The 17,657-nt window shown below is 37.3% G+C and overlaps 1 pseudogene; it reads left to right on the forward strand.

Annotated features, from left to right (window-relative positions):
* The first annotated feature begins 8,174 nt into the window (after positions 1-8,174).
* LOC118640203 lies at positions 8,175-9,166 on the forward strand (annotated as a pseudogene).
* Positions 9,167-17,657: the final 8,491 nt, after the last annotated feature.

Consider the following 17,657-nt stretch of genomic DNA (forward strand, 5'->3'; position numbering starts at 1 on the left):
ACCAGTCAGAAATGAAGGATGCACTAACTGACATAAAAAAAATAATTTACAGGGAATCAATATTAGAGTAGGTGAAGCCAAGAAGAAAACCATCGATTTGGAATATAAGGAAGCAAAAAACACCTAATCAGAACAGCAAAAAGAAAAAAGAATAAAAAATAAATAAATAAATGAGGATAGTGTAAAAAGTCATTGGGACAACTTCAAGCATGCCAACATTCACATTATGGGGATACCAGAAGGAGGAGAGAGAGAGCAAGTAATTGAAAACCTATTTGAAACAATAATGATAAAAAACACCGTTAACTTGGTGATGGACACAGACATACAAGTCCAGAAAGCTCAGAGGGTCCCAAACAAGATGAAACTGAAGAGGTCCACACTAAGACAAATCATCATCAAAATGCCAAATGTTTAATACAAAGAAAGAATCTTAAAAGCATCAAGAGAAAAGCAGTTAGTTACCTACAAAGGAGCTCCCATAAGACTGTCAGCTGATTTCTCAAAAGAAACTTTGCAGGCCTAAAAGGAGTGGAAAGAGATATTCAAAGAAATAAAAAGCAACGACCTACAACCAAGATTACTCTATACTGCAAAGCTATCATTTAGAATCGATGGACAAACAAAGGGTGTACCAGACAAGAAAAGGCGGAAGGAGTTTATCACCACCAAACCAGTATTATATGAAATGTTGAAAGGTCTTCTTGAAGGAAAAAAACAAAAATATGACAATAAAATTGCAATTAATACATATCAACAATTGAATCTACAAACAAAATGAGTAAGCAGAACAGAAACAGACTCAAAGATACAGAGAATTTTTTGTTACTTTTCAAATGGGAGGGGACTGAGGTGATGGGTGAAGAAGATGAAGGAATTAAAAAGTACAAATTGGTTGTTAGACTGATGAACCTCAATGGGAAGGGGGGAGGGAGGGCGGGATGAGATAAACCAAAGAACTTATATGCATAACTAATAGACACAAACAATAGTGTGGGGAAGGCAGGAGGGTGGCAAGATTGGGGAGGAAGGAGTCAATGGGGCAAAAAGGAGGGCCATCTGTAATACATTCAATAAAATAAGTTTAAAAGAAAATTAACCAGGCATGTGAAGAGATAAGAAAACATAAATATAACCAAGAGAAGCAATTGAATCAGACTTACAAAAGCTCCAAATAAAAGGTAATGAGACATAGACTTCAAAATAACTATAAAGTACACAAATAAGATATAAGATTGAAAATGGGCAGAGAACTTGCACATTGTAAAACTTATGACAGAGCAAATTACAGGTAGCTGAAGAGACAATGAACTAAAAGATAGGTGTAAAAATATTCCCATTAGATCATGGAGAGATAAATAAATGTAAAAATGTCTAAGTGGGTATAAAAGACATAGGAGATATATCAAGAAAATCTAACATACATGTAACCAGAGTCTTAGAAGAAAAGAACAAATGTGTCAGAAGGAATAATTGAAAATACAGTTGGTAAGATTTTTGAAATTTCTGACTTTTCAAAGGAAACGATGATGCCCCTTGCAGCATAGCATTAGCTTGGGGAATCCCACCCCTGGCAGCAGCAGCACAGCTGGGAGAAACAGTCCCTTCCCCAGCAGCAAAAGCGGTGGTGGCTCAGGAGCCAAGCCCGACCAGGCAGCAATGGTGACTCAGGACCCACATACCCCAGCAGCACACCAGCCAGATCTGCTCACCCCAGTAGTGACTATAATGACACATAAATGCGAGCCACCAGCTGTCAAACCCCCAAGACCCATGGCAGATGAGAGGCACTGGCTCTGATCACCAATACCAGCCCAGAACCTCTAAACCCACAGACCCAAAGCAGCCAAGAGCTACCTGACCTTGTGCTGCAGCCACCACTGAGAGCCACAAACTCCCCTGGATGACCAGACTGAATCTGAAATCTGCCTCAGCATGACCCAATACACCTGGACACATCAACCTGACAGCACAACCCAAGGAACCCCAAACTATAAGAAAGTGAAAATGGAACCGAAAAATGGCGGCGGAGTGAACGGAGCTACACAGACCGTCTCCCAGAACCAAACTGGAATTACAACTATAACACAGACAAATCGTCGGGAAAAACCAACAGAAAAGCAGCTTGCGAGGACCATACAACGAGGGACACTGACTCCATCCCAGTAGGCTTGTGAAGGCGCGAGACGGGGCTGGGAGCCCACGGGCTCGGCAGCGGCCTTAGCTGTGAGCAGCGCCCTCGGGTTACACTCCCAGGTGGCACCACAGCGCAGCCGGGACAGAGGCTGAAACAGCCACAGCCACTCACCTTGGGCTCCGGCAGAGGGAGGACAGACTGGACTGGAGCTGTGTCGGGACACTCGGGGTTTGGAGGGCGCTCAGAGCTTTGGCTGAGTGCAGCCACTCAGGACGGTGGCCACATTTCTCCTTCCCAGGGCTCTGAGGAGAGGGAGCAGCCCCTCCCTCGGAGATCCAACCCCACCCGGTGGGCCATTGTAGTGTTAATTGAGGCTCACTAACAACCAGCATCTGCCCCACCCTCGTGAAAGCCCCTTGGCTGAGCACCAGAGGGAATTTTTCAATCAACTGACAACCCAAAACTCATCAATTAACCTAGACTGCAGGCCTCCAGGCAAAAAGCTAGAGGATAACAGTACATTTCCTGGGCTGGCAACTTTAACCAGGAAAGTGAGACTTGACATTGGTGTTCAACGTGGGTCCTCCCTCGCTCATCTAAACACAGGAGAGGGAGCCACAAACATCAGAACACCAACACCCACAGGGAGAACTTGACAGGCTCCAAAGCCCACAGTGATAGCCAAAATGGTGAAACACAGAAACAGAAGCCAAATGAAAGAGCAAGACACCTCCACCGAAGATGAGATCAATGTGGAGCAATTAGGCATGTTAACAGAGCTAGAATTCAGAGCCATGATCTTGAGGAAGCTGAACAGCATGAGTAAGGACATAGAGACACTGAAAATAAGCCAATTGGAAATTAAAAACCAACAAGAAGAGATAAAAAATGACATATCCGAAATGAAAAACACATTGGAAGGTTTAAAAAGCAGAGTAGGGGAAGCTGAGGACCGGATCAGTGAATTAGAAGACAGGGTAGAAAAAATCAACCAATCAGAAAAACAAAAGGAAAAAACTATTAAAAAACAGGAAGACAGCTTAAGAGAACTATGGGACAACTGGAAACGTAATAATATTTGCATCATAGGAGTCCCCGAAGAAGAAAATGAGCAAGGGATAGAGAATATATTCAAAAAAATAGTGAGAGAAAACTTCCCTAATTTGGTGAAGGAAGAAGGCATTCAAGTTCAAGAAGCACAGAGAGTCGCAAGTAAGAAGAACCCAAACAGGCCCACACCAAGACACATAGTAATTAAAATGCCACAAATTAAAGACAAAGAGAGAATCCTAAAAGCAGCAAGAGATAAGCAACAGTTTACCTACAAAGGGAACCCCATAAGGCTCTCAGCTGACTTCTCACAAGAAACACTACAGGCCAGAAGAGAATGGCATGAAGTAATCAAAGTCATGAAAAACAAGAATCTGAATCCAAGACTACTCTACCCAGCAAGGCTATCATTCAAAATAGAAGATCAAATAAAGAGCTTCCCAGACAAAAAAGGCTAAGGGAATACATTAGCACCAAACCAGCACTGCAAGAAATGTTAAAAGGACTGCTGTAATTAGCAGTAGAAATGGGAAGAAAAATAGAACCACACTAAACAAAAATGGCAATAAATAAGTACATATCAATAATCACCTTAAACGTAAATGGATTGAATGCTCCCATAAAGAGACACAGAGTAGCTGATTGGATAAGAAAGCATGACTCATCTATATGTTGTTTACAAGAGACCCACTTCTCAACAAAAGACTCACATAGGTTGAAAGTGAAGGGATGGAAAAAAATTTTCCAAGCAAATGGAAAGCAAAAAAAAGCTGGGGTAGCAATTCTCATATCTGATAAAATAGATTTCAAAATGAAGACCATAACTAGTGACAAAGACAGTCACTACATAATATTGAAAGGATCTATCCAACAGGAAGATATAACCTTGATAAACATATATGCACCCAATATAGGAGCACCAAAATATATTAAAAATCTTCTGGAGGACTTCCAAGGAGAAATCGACAACAATACAATCATAGCAGGGGACTTCAACACCCCGTTGACAGCACTGGATAGATCCTCTAGGCAAAAAATTAGCAAGGAAACAGAGACTCTAAATGAAGCACTAGACCAAATGGATTTAATAGATATCTACAGAGAACTGCACTCCAAAACTACAGAATTCACATTCTTCTCAAGTGCACATGGGACATTCTCAAAGATAGACCACATGATAGGACACAAACTAAATCTCTACAAGTTCAAGAAGATTGAAATCATATCAAGCATCTTCTCAGATCACAATGGCATGAAATTAGAAATCAATTGCAACAAGAACATGCAAAGACATTTCAACACATGGAGGCTAAATAGCATGTTATTAAACAATGAATGGGTCACCGAGGAGATCAAGGAAGAAATTAAAAACTTCCTGGAAACCAATGAAAATGAACACACAACAACACAAAATCTATGGGATGCAGTGAAAGCAGTTCTGAGAGGGAAGTTCATAGCACTACAGGCCTACCTCAAAAAACAAGAAAAATTTCTAATTGACTGTCTAACCTCACAACTTAAAGAATTAGAAAGCAAACAAAAAGAAAACCCCAGAGCAAGTAGAAGGAAGGAAATAGTAAAGATCAGAGCAGAAATAAATGACATAGAGACCAAAAAAACAATTCAAAGGATCAATGAAACAAAGAGCTGGTTTTTCGAAAAGATAAACAAGATTGATGGACCCTTAGCTAGACTCACCAAGAAACAAAGAGAGAGAACCCCAATCCACAAAATCAGAAATGAAAGAGAAGTAACAACCAACACCACGGAAATACAAAAGATCATTAACAACTACTATGAACAACTATATGGCAACAAATTCAACAATCTAAGCGAAATGGACAAATTTCTAGAAACACACAGTCTCCCAAAACTATTCCCGGAAGAGATAGAAAACTTGAACAGACCAATAACAACTAAGGACATTGAAGAGGTAATCAAGACTCTCCCAGCAAACAAAAGCCCAGGCCCAGATGGTTTCACGAGGGAGTTTTACCGAACATTCAAAAAAGAACTAACACCCATTCTCCTCAAACTATTTCAAAAAATTCAAGAAGAAGGAAGACTTCCAAACATGTTCTGTGAGGCAAGCATAATTCTAATTCAAAAACCAGAAAAAGACACTACGAAGAAAGAAAACTACAGGCCAATATCCCTGATGAACATAGACGCCAAAATCCTGAACAAAATATTAGCAAATCGGATCCAGAAATACATCAAAAAAATTATTCACCATGACCAACTGGTGCAAGGCTGGTACAATATTCGCAAATCAATAAACGTGATACACCACATAAACAAAATGAAGAATAAAAACCACATGATCCTATGAATAGATGCTGAAAAAGCATTCGACAAAATCCAGCATCCACTTCTGATAAAAACGCTCAGCAATGTAGGAATAGAGGGATCATATCTCAACATAATAAAGGCCATATATGAAAGACCTACAGCCAACATCATACTCAATGGACAGAAACTAAAAACATTTCCATTAAGAACAGGAACAAGACAGGGATGTCCACTTTCGCCACTCTTATTTAACATTGTACTGGAAGTCTTAGCCACAGCAATCAGACATGAAGAAAAAATGAAAGGGATCCAAATTGGAAAGGAGGAAGTGAAACTGTCATTATTTGCAGATGACATGATATTGTACATAGAAAACCCTAAAGACTCCATCAAAAATCTATTAGACTTAATAAATGAATTTGGCAAAGTAGCAGGATACAAAATTAACGTCAAGAAATCGACGGCATTCTTGTACATCAAAGATGAACTCACAGAAAGAGAAACTGAAAAAACAATCCCATTTACCATCGCGGCAAAAAAATTACGATACCTAGGAATAAACTTAACCAAAGAAGTAAAGGACCTATTTGCAGAAAACTACAGATCATTGAAAAAAGAAATAGAGGAAGATATAAAAAAGTGGAAGCACATACCCTGTTCATGGATTGGAAGAATTAACATCATTAAAATGTCCATACTACCCAAAGCAATCTATAGATTCAATGCAATCCCCATCAAAATGCCAACAACATATTTCATAGAACTAGAACAAATACTTCAAAAGTTCATATGGAACCAAAAAAGACCCTGAATAGCCACAGCAATCTTGAAAAAGAAGAACAAAGTAGGTGGGATCACAATACCAGATAGTATCAGGTTATACTACAAAGCGACTGTAACCAAAACAGCTTGGTACTGGCACAAGAACAGGCATATAGACCAGTGGAACAGAACTGAAAACCCAGAAATGGACCCAAGGCAATACGCTCAATTAATGTTTGACAAAGGTGGCAAGAGCATACAGTGGAGTAAAGACAGCCTCTTTAATAAATGGTGTTGGGAAAATTGGACAGCTACATGCAAAAAAATGAAACTAGACCATCAACTTACACCATACACAAAAATAAACTCAAAATGGATAAAAGACTTAAATGTGACCAGTGAATCCATAAACATTCTAGAAGAAAATGTAGGCAACAAAATTTCGGACATCATACGGAGCAGAATTTTCACTGATACATCACCTAAGGCAACAGAAATAAAGGAGAAAATGAACACATAGGACTACATCAAACTAAAAAGCTTCTGCACAGCAAAAGAAACAATCATCAAAATGGAAAAGCAACCCACTGTATGGGAGAACATCATTGCCAATGATGTATCAGATAAGGGGTTAATTTCCAATATATAGAGAGTGCTCATACAACTCCACAAAAGGAAGACAAAGAACCCAATTAAAAAATGGGCAGAGGAGCTGAATAGACACCTCTCCAAACAGGACATACAAATGGCCAAGAGACATATGAAGAAATGCTCAACATCACTAATCATCAGAGAGATGCAAATTAAAACAACAATGAGTTATCACCTCACACCTGTCAGAATGGCCGCCATCAACAAATCATCAAACAACAAGTGTTGGCGAATGTGTGGAGAAAAGGGGACTCTAATACACTGCTGGTGGGAATGCAGACTGGTGCAGCCGCTATGGAAAACAATATGGTGCTGCCTCAAAAAATTAAAAATTGAACTCCCATTTGACCCAGTGATCCCACTGCTGGGAATATACCCTAAGAAGCCTGAAACACCAATCAGGAAGAATATATGTACCCCCATGTTCATAGCAGCACTATTTACAATAGCTTAGATCTGGAAACAGCCCAAGTGTCCACCAGTAGACAAATGGATCAAAAAGCCGTGGTACATATACGCAATGGAGTACTATGCAGCGGTAAGAAAGAAAGATCTCTTATCCTTTGAGACGACATGGAGGGACCTGGAAAGTATTATCCTAAGTGAAAGAAGCCAAGCAGAAAAAGACAAATACCACATGATCTCACTTATATATGGAATATAATGAACATAACAGTCTGAGGAATACAGTAGACCCAGACACATGGAAGTAGGGCACAGACTGACATCCCTCAGAAGAGGGGATAGGGGGTCGGGGGGGTGGGAAGAGATAAACCACAGAACTTATATGCATGTATGCATGACCAATGGACATGGACAACTAAGCCGGGGACAGGGTGGAGGTGGGGTGGGGTGGGGGGTGCCAATGGGGTAAAAAGGTAAAATATCTGTAACAAAAAAATAAATAAAAATTCATAAAAAAAAAAAAGAAAAGAAAAGAAAGTGAAAATGGTGAGACAAAAAACAACAACCCTCAAAAAAATAAAAAATAAAATAAAATAAATAAATAAATAAATAAAAACAACAACCCTCAAATGAAAGAAAATGAGGAATCATCAGAAAAGTAACTAAATAAAATGAAGGTAAATAGATTGTCATATAAGTAATTAAAAGTAACGGTAGTAAGGATGCTCAATCAACTAAGTGAGAATTACAACAAACTTAATGATAACTATAAAGAACTCAGCAGGAGTTTTAAAAAAGAGATAGGGGCTCTCTACTCCTCCAATTCATCAGACAGCCACATCTTCCTGTGCAGTGCCAGCCTCGATCTTGAGACATGATGGTGAAAGTCGGAGTGAACAGATTTGGCCATATTGGGCACCTGTCACAAGGACTGCTTATAACTCTGGCAAAGTAGATATGGTCACCACCAATGACCCCTTTATTGACTTCAACTACATGGTCTACATGTTCCAGTATGATTCTACTTATGACAAGTTCAAAGACACAGTCAAGGCTGAGAACAGGAAACTTGTCATTAATGGAAAGTTCATCTTTATCTTTCAGGAGCAAGACACAGCCAACATCAAATGGGGTGATTCTGGTACTGAGTATGTTGTGGAGCCCATCGGAGTCTTTATTACCATGGAGAAAGCTGGGGGACACTTGAAGAGTGGAGGGTCATCATCTCTGTGCCTTCGGTGGATGCCCCATGTTTGTGATAGGTATGAACCATGACAAGTATGACAACTCTCTCAAGATTGTCAGCAATGCCTCCTGCACCACTAACTGCTTGGCCTCCCTGACCAAGGTCATTTGTGACTAATTTGGCATCATGGAGGGACTCATGACCACAGTCCATGCTATCACTGCCACCCAGAAGACCTTGGATGGCCCCTCTGGGAAGCTGTGGTGTGATGGCTGAGGGGATGCCCAGAACATCGTCCTTGTTTCTACTGGTGCTGCCAAGGCTGTGGGCAAGGTCATCATTGAGCTGAACAGGAAGCTAACTGGCATGGCCTTCCATGTCCCCACCACCAATGTGTCAGTTGTGGATCTTACCTACCACCTGGAGAAAGCTGCCAAATACAATGACTTCAAGAAGGTAGTAAAACAGGCATCAGAGGCCTACTCAAGGGCATTCTGGGTTATACTGAGGACCAGGTTGTCTCCTGTGACTTTAACAGTGACACCCACTCCTCCACCTTCAATGCTGAGGCTGGCAATGCCCTCAATGACTATTTTATCAAACATCTTTCTTGGTATATCAAAAAATTTGACTATAGCAACAGGATGGTGGACCTCATGGTCCACATGACATCTAAGGAATAAAAGCCCCCTGAACTACCAGCCCCACAGAGAAGGAGAGAGGCCTTCAACTGCTGGGGAGTCCTGCCCCAAACTGATCCCCCAACAAACTAAGATTTCCTGACCTCCAGTTTTCATCTCAGACCCCCGGAAGAAGGGAAAAGACTTAGGGAGCCCTAAATTGTCATGTACCATCAATAAAGTTCATTGTACCCAACAAAAAAAGAAAAAGAAACAAGGTAGAGGCTATTGATAAGAATCTAAGAATCAAGAGTAAATGAAGAATGACAAAGCTGAAATAAAGAAAACCTTGGAAGGATTCAATAGTAGATTAGAAGAAGCTGAGGACTGAATGAGAGATACAAGACAAGTTAGGAAAAAACCACCCATTTAGAGCAACAAATGGAAACAAAAATTGAAAATCAGGAGAAGAGTTTAAAGGAGCTTTGGGACAATATGAAATGCAACAACATTCACATCACACAGGTACCAGAAGGAGAAGAATTAGAGAAAGTAATACTGAACCTGTTTGAAGAAATAATAACAGAAAACTTTCCTAACCTGGTGAAGGCAAAAGTCACACAAGTCCAGGAAACACAGAGTCCCAATTAAGATGAATCCCAAAAGACCCACACCTAGAAACATTATAATTAAAATGGCAAATGTTATAGACAAAGAAATAATCTTAAAGGCAGCAAGAGAGAGTCAGAAATTCACTTACAAGAAATTTTTCAGTAGACTGTCAACTGATTTCTCAATAGAAACACTGCAGGCCAGAAGGTAGTGTATGAAATATACAATGCAATGAAAAGCAAGGGTCTGATTCTAAGATTAATCTATCCAGCAAGGTTATCATTCAAAATCAGAAATGAAATAAAGAGCTTCACAGAGAGAGAGAGAGAAGGAAAAAAAAAAGACTAAAGGAGTTTATTGCCACCAAACCAACATTGCAAGAAACACTAAAGGGACTGGTATAAGACAAAAAAAAAAGAGGCGGGGGGAACATAGGCATAAAGAAAAAATGGCAACAAATAAATATCTATCAACAGTAGCCTTCAATGAAAATGGTTTAAATGCTCCAATCAAAAGACATAGGGTAGCTAGTTGGTTAAGCAAAGAGATAATATGCTGTTTACAAAAGGCTCACACATAAGACGAAAGTGAAGGGATGGAAAAAATTTTTCCAAGCAAATAAAAATAAAAATCAAACAAAAAACACTGGGGTAGCAATACTCATGACTGGTAAAATAGACTTCAAAATGAAGGCCATAACACGAGACAAAGAAGAGTACTACATAATATTAAAAGGATCAATCCAAAAAGAAGATATAACCCTGGCAAACTTATATGCAAGCAATATAGGAGCACCAAAATATATTTTAAAAAATGTTAGAGGACTTTAAGGTAGAGATTACAGTGAAACAATCATACTAGAGGACTTTAACACCCCACTGACATCCCTGGGCAGATCTTCTAAACAAAGAATCAACAAGGAAACAGAGACACTAAATGACACACTGGATCAGATGGATTTTATTGATTTTTACAGAACATTTTACCCTAAAACTGCAGAGCATAAATTATTCTCAAGTGCACATGGGACATTCTTAAAGATAAACCAAATATTAGGACACAAACTAAGAATTTACAAGCTCAAGAAGATTGAAATTATATGAAGCATCTTTTGGGATGACAACGGTATGAAACTAGAAATCAATAACAATAAACACACTTAAATCATGCAAACACATGAAAGCTAAATAGCATGTTATTAAACAATGAATGTGTTACCAAGAAGATCAAAGAAAAAAACTTCCTGGAAATAAATGAAAATGAAAACACAACAACACAAATTCTATGGGACACAGCAAAAGCAGTTCTGAGAGGGAAGTTCATATCATTACAGACCTACCTCAAACATGAAATTTTTAATAAACTAACCCTATAACTTAAAAAATTAGAAAGATAACAATAAGCAAAAACCACAGTTAGTAGAAGAAAGAAAATAATAATAATAATAGTGATATAGAGATTTAAAAAACTATATAAAAAAATCAATGAAATCAAGAGGACGTTCTTTGAAAAGGTAAAAAAGATTGATTAACCTTTAGCCAGACTTATCAAGAAACAAAGAGAGAGAACTCAAATAAATAAAATCATTAAAAAAGGTTAAAGTAACAAAGGACATCACAAAATACATAGGATGTTATGAAGACATTATTAATAATTATATGCCAACAAATTCAACAAACCAGACAAAACAGACAACTTCCTAGAATCATACAAGCTTCTAAAACTCAACAGAGAGGAGTAAGGAAACCTGAACAGGCCAGTAATAACTAAGAAAATTGAAGCAGTAATTTAAAAATTACCAGCAAGCAAAAGCCTTGGTATGGACAGCTTCCCAGAGAAGTTTTCTAAAGCGTTTAAAGAACTAACGCCTATTTTCCACAAACTATTCCAAAAAATTTAAGAGGAAGAAAGACTTTCAAGCTCTTTTATGAGGCCAGCATGATTCTAATTTCAAAACCAGATAAAGATACTAAAAAGAAAGAAGGCTACTGCTAATATCCCTGATGAACATAGATGCCAAAATCCTCAAGAAAACAATAGCAAATTGGATCCACCAGTACATTTGTAAAAATCATTCAACATGACCAAGTAGGATTTATCCCATGAATGCAAGACTGGTACAATATTTACAAATCAATAAAGATGATATATCACACAAAATAAAATGAAAGGCAAAAATTACATGATCATATCAATAGATGCAGGAAAGGCACTGGACAAAATACAGTACTGATTTTTTTATAAAAACTTACAGGAAAGTAAAAATAGAGAGATCACACTTCAACATAATAAAGGGCATATATTACAAATCCACCGCCAACATCATACTCTATAAGAAAAAACTAAAAGCATTTACATTAAGAACAGGAACAAGACTGGTATGTCCACTTTCACCACACTTATTCAACAGAGTACTGGAAGTCTTATCAACAGCAATCAGACAAAAAGAAAAAAAATAAAAGGTATCCACATTTAAAAAGGAAGTAAAATTGTCATTATTCGCAGATGACATAATATTGTACATAGAAAACCCTAAAGACTCTACCAAAAAAATACTAGATTTAATAAATAAATTCAGTAAAGTAGGAGAATAAAAATTAACATCCAGCCCTGGCCAGTTTGGCTCAACAGTTGGAATGTCAGCCTGTAGACAAAAGAGTCATGGGTTCAATTCCAGCCAAGTGCATGTACCTCAATTGCAGTTTGGTCCCCAGCCCTGGTTGGGGTCATGTGGGAGACAACTGATCAGTGTGTCTCTCTCACCTCTCTCTCTCTCTCTCTCTCTCTCTCTCTCTCTCTCTCTCTCTCTCCCTCCCTCCCTTCTTCCCTCCCTCCCTCCCTCCCACTCTATCTGAAGATAAGTAAAAAAATATCCTCAGGTGAGGATTAAAAAAAATTAACATCCAGACATTGATGGCATTTATATACACTAATAAGTAACACCCAGAAAGAGAAACTAAAAAAAAAAAAAAAAAAAAAAAATCCCATTTACCATTGCAACAAAAATATTAAGATACCTAGAAATAAACTTAACCAAGAAGGTAAAAAACTTGTTCTTGGAAAACTACAGAACATTAAAAAAAGAAAGAGAGGAAGAAATTTTTAAAAAAAGGAAGCATGTACCATGTTCATGGATTAGAATAATCAACATCATTAAAATGTCAATACTACCCAAAGCAGTCTATAGATTCAAAGCAATCCCCATTAAAATACCAACAGCATACTTCACAGAGCTAGAACAAAAATTCAAAAGCTTACATAGAACAAAAGCAGACTCCAAATAGCCATAGCAATTTTGAAAAAGAAGAATAAACTTGGAGAGATCACAATATTGAATATCAGATTATACTACAAAGCCACTGTAATCACAACAGCTTAGCACTGCACAAGAACAGGCATATAGATCAATGGAACAGAACAGAGAACCCAGAAATTGACCCAAGACAAATGATTGATTAACATTTGATAAAGAGGGCAAGAGCATACAATGGAGTAAAGACAATTTCTTTAACAAATGGTGCTAGGAAAATTGGACAGCTACATGCAAAAAGAAAAAAAAAAATGTAACTAGACCAACTTACACCATACACAAGAATAAACTCAAAATGCTATGATGGTAAATGGGATTTTTTTTTTTTAGTTTCTCTTTCTGTGAGTTCATCATTGGTGTATGAGAATGCCATCAATTTCTTAATGTTAATTTTGTATCCTGCTACTTTGCCAAATTTATTTATTAAGTCTAGTACATTTTTGATGGAGTCTTTAGGGTTTTCTATGTATAATATCATGTCATCTGCAAATAATGACAGTTTCACTTCCTCCTTTCCAATTTGGATTCCTTTTATTTGCCCTTCCTGTCTGATTGCTGTGGCTAAGACTTCCAGTACTATATTAAATAAGAGTGGTAAAAGTGGGCATCCCTGTCTTGTTCCTGTTATTAAGGAAAATGCTTTTAGTTTCTGCCCATTGAGTATGATGTTAGCTGTAGGTCTTTCATATATGGCCTTTATTTTGTCGAGATATGATCCTTCTATTCTCACATTGCTGAGCGTTTTTATCAGAAATGGATGCTGGATTTTGTCGAATCCTTTTCAGCATCTATTGATATGATCATGTATTTATTTTTCATTTTATGTGGTGTATCACATTTATTGATTTGCGAATATTGCACCATCCTTACATCCCTGGGATGAATCACACTTGGTCATTGTGAATAATTTTTTTGATGTATTGATGAATTCGATTTGCTAGTATTATGTTGATGATTTTGGCATCTGTGTTCATCAGGGATATTGGTCTGTAGTTTTCTTTCTCTGTAGTGTCTTTTTCTGGTTTTGGAATTAGCCCAAGTGTCTGTCCATCAGTAGACAAAGGGATAAAAAAGCTGTGGTACATGTATACAATGGAGTACTATGCAGATGTAAGAAAGAAAGATCTTTTATCCTTTGCGATGACATGGAGAGACCTGGAAAGTATTATCCTAAGCAAAACAAACCAAGCAGAAAAAGACAAATACCACATGATCTCACTTATTTGTAGAATATAATTAACATAACGATCTGAGGAATAGGGTAGACCCAGATACGTGGAAGTAGGGTTCAGACTGACAACCCTTGGAAGAGGGGGTGGAGGGGGAAGGGAGAAGATAAACCACAGAACTTATATGCATGCACGTATAACCAATGGACATGGACAACAAAACCGGGGATGGGGTGGGGGGATGGGGAGGAGGGTGTAAATTGAGTAACAAAAAAGAAACATATGTAACAAAAATAAAATAAAATAAAAAATGTTTTTAAAAAGAAAAGAATAAAGTCAAAATGAATAAAGGACTTAAATATAAGTCATGAAACTATAAAAATTCTCAAGAAAAATGTAGGCGGCAAAATTGCAGACATAACACAAAGCAGAATTTTTACCAATCCATAGCCTAGGGCAAAAGAAACAAAGGAAAAAAATAATAAATGGGACTACATCAAACTGAAAATCTTCTTCACAGCAAAAGAAATTAGCACCAAAATAAAAAGGGAACCCACTGCATGGGAGAGCATAACTTCCAATGTTACATCAGAGAAGGGTTTAATTTCCATTATATATAAAGTACTCATACAACTCAACTAAAGGAAAACAAACAATTTAATTAAAAAATGGGCAGAGAACCTGAATAGACACTTCTCCAAAGAGAACATAAAAATGGCAAAGAGACATATGAAAAAATGCTCAATGTCACTAATCATAAGAGAGATGCAAATTAAAATGACTATGAGGTATCACCTCAAACCTGCCAGAATGCCTGTCATCAACAAATCATCAAACAAGTGTTGGCGAGGGTGTAGAGAAAAGGAGACTCTAGTACACTGCTGGTGTGGATGCAGACTTGTGCAGCTACTATGGAAAACAATATGGTGTTTCCTCAAAAAATTAAAAATGGAACTGTTATTTGACCCAGTGATTCCACTTCTAGAAACATATCCTAAGAAGCCTGAAATACCAATCAGAAAGAATGTATGCATCCCTACGTTCATAGCAGCACTGTTTACAATAGCAAAGATCTGGAAACAGCCCGTGTCCATTAGTAAATCAGTGGATAGAAAAGCTCTGCTATATTTTCACAATGGAATATTATGCAACTGTTAGAAAGATCTCTTACCCTTTGAGACAACATGAAGATTATTATGCTAAGCAAAATAAGCCAGTCAGAGAAAGTAAAGTATCACATGATCTCACTATTTATGGAATCTAATGAACAAAATAAGCTGATGAACAAAATAGATTCAGAGAAATAGAAGTTGAAAACAGACTGACAAACCTCAATGGGAAGGGGTTGGGGGAAAGGGAAGAGACAAACCAAAAAACTCATATGCATATATGCATAACCAATGGACACTGATAACAATGTGGTGAAGATTTGGGGGGTGCTGAAGTGGGGAGTAGGTTGTCAATGGATATAAAAAGGAGAAACATGTTTAATATTTTCAACAATAAAGACACAGTTTTTAGAAAGAAACAATAAAAACTAGAAGATAAATAATATTTTTAAAGTGCTGATAGAAAATATCTGCCAATCCATAATTCTAAACTAACAGAAATAACTTTTTGGAATAAAATACTTTTTAAAAGGTTGTTATTTAAGGCATGCTTCAAGAAATACTAAAGGGTGTTTGATGCACAGAAAAAAATGATTTGGAAAGTTGGGGATAAGAAGTAATAAAAAGCAATAAAATTAAAGTTATGTCAGAAAACTAGAAAGTTACAAGTTCTTGTTTCCTAACAACTCACAAGAAGGAAGGAAGGAAGGAAGGAAGGAAGGAAGGAAGGAAGGAAGGAAGGAAGGAAGGAAGGAAGGAAGGAAGGAAGGAAGGAAGGAAGGAAGGAAGGAAGGAAGGAAGGAAGGGAAAGAAGAAAAAGAAAAAGAGAAAGAAAGGAAGAGGTGACCAGGGAGATTCTGCCACTGGACACCACAAGACAGTCTCTAAAGACCAGGAGACCTAGCACAAAAGCAAACACTGAGAGGCAGCCAAGATGGGGAGACAAAGAAACATGTTCCAAGTAAAAGAATACAACAAAAATTCAGAAAAAGAACTAAACAAAATGGAGACCAGCAATCTACCAGATACAGAGTTTAAAACCCTGGTTATTAGTGTGCAGATGATGTTTTATTGAGTTGTATACTTGAAACATTTATGGTTTTGCAAACCAATGTCACCCAAATAGTCAATTTTTTAAAAAAGACATTACTTATGAGGATGCTACATGGTTGCAGTCAGAACATCAAAAAAGAGATAGAAAACATAAATATGGAGAAAAAATAAAATAAAAAGAAACTAGTTATAAATAATAACTAAAATAAAGAATACATTAGAGAGAATCAACAGTATATTAGATAAAGCAGAGGACTGAATCAGTGATTTGGAAAATAAAATAGCAGAAAACAACCAATCAGAATAGCAAAATGGGAAAATAAAATCCTCCCAAAATAAGTATAGTTTAAGGGGCTTCTCAGACAACACTAAGCATAACAACATTTAGATCATAGGCATACCAGACAAAAAGAGAAGAAATTAAAAACCTATTTGAAGAACTAAAATGAAAAAATGACTTAACCTGAAAAAGCAATGACATACAAGCCCAGAAAGAACAGAGTCCCAAATAACATGAACATAAAGAGGCCCACACCAAGACACACCATAGATAAAATGCAAAAGGTTAAAGACAGAGAGAACCTTTAGTGCTGCAAAGGAAAAGCAGTTAGCTACCTAAAAGGGAGCTCCTATAAGACTGTCAACTAATTTGTAACAAAAATTTTTTGGGCCAGAAAGGTTTGGCACAAAATATTCAGTGATAAAAAGCAAAGACCTACAACCAAGATTACTCTGCCCAACAAAGCTATCATTTAGAATAGGACAGATGAAAAGCTTCCCAGACAAGAATAAGTTAAAGGAGTTCATCATTATCAAACTAGTATTACAAGAAATGTTAAAGAGACTTAATTAGGATGAAGGGGGAAAAAAGATAAAAAAATATGAATAACAAAATGCAATACTGCATATCTATAAACAATTACTTTAAATGTGAAGATTATATGTTCTAATAAAAAAAAATAAATACCATGGCTGAATGGTAAGAAAACAAGATGCTTATATATGTTGCCTACAAGATTCTTACTTCAGATTGAAAGACATAGACTGAAAATATAGAAATGGGAGAAGATATTTTATGCAAAAAGAACAACAACAAAGGTGGAGTAGCAATACTTATATCAGACAAAATAGACTAAAACAAAAGCTATAATATGAGATAAGGAGGACTCAGCAATTTTATCTCTGGGTATTTATCCAAAGAAATCTGAAAACACCAATTCAAAACTATACATACAAGACATCATTAGAGCAGCACTGGTAGCTGAAGTGCTGAGGAATGGCAGGTCACAATGGAGAGATAC

The sequence above is a fragment of the Molossus molossus genome, unplaced genomic scaffold (genome assembly GCF_014108415.1).
Source record: "Molossus molossus isolate mMolMol1 unplaced genomic scaffold, mMolMol1.p scaffold_m16_p_22, whole genome shotgun sequence".
Classification (NCBI taxonomy): Eukaryota; Metazoa; Chordata; class Mammalia; order Chiroptera; family Molossidae; genus Molossus; species Molossus molossus.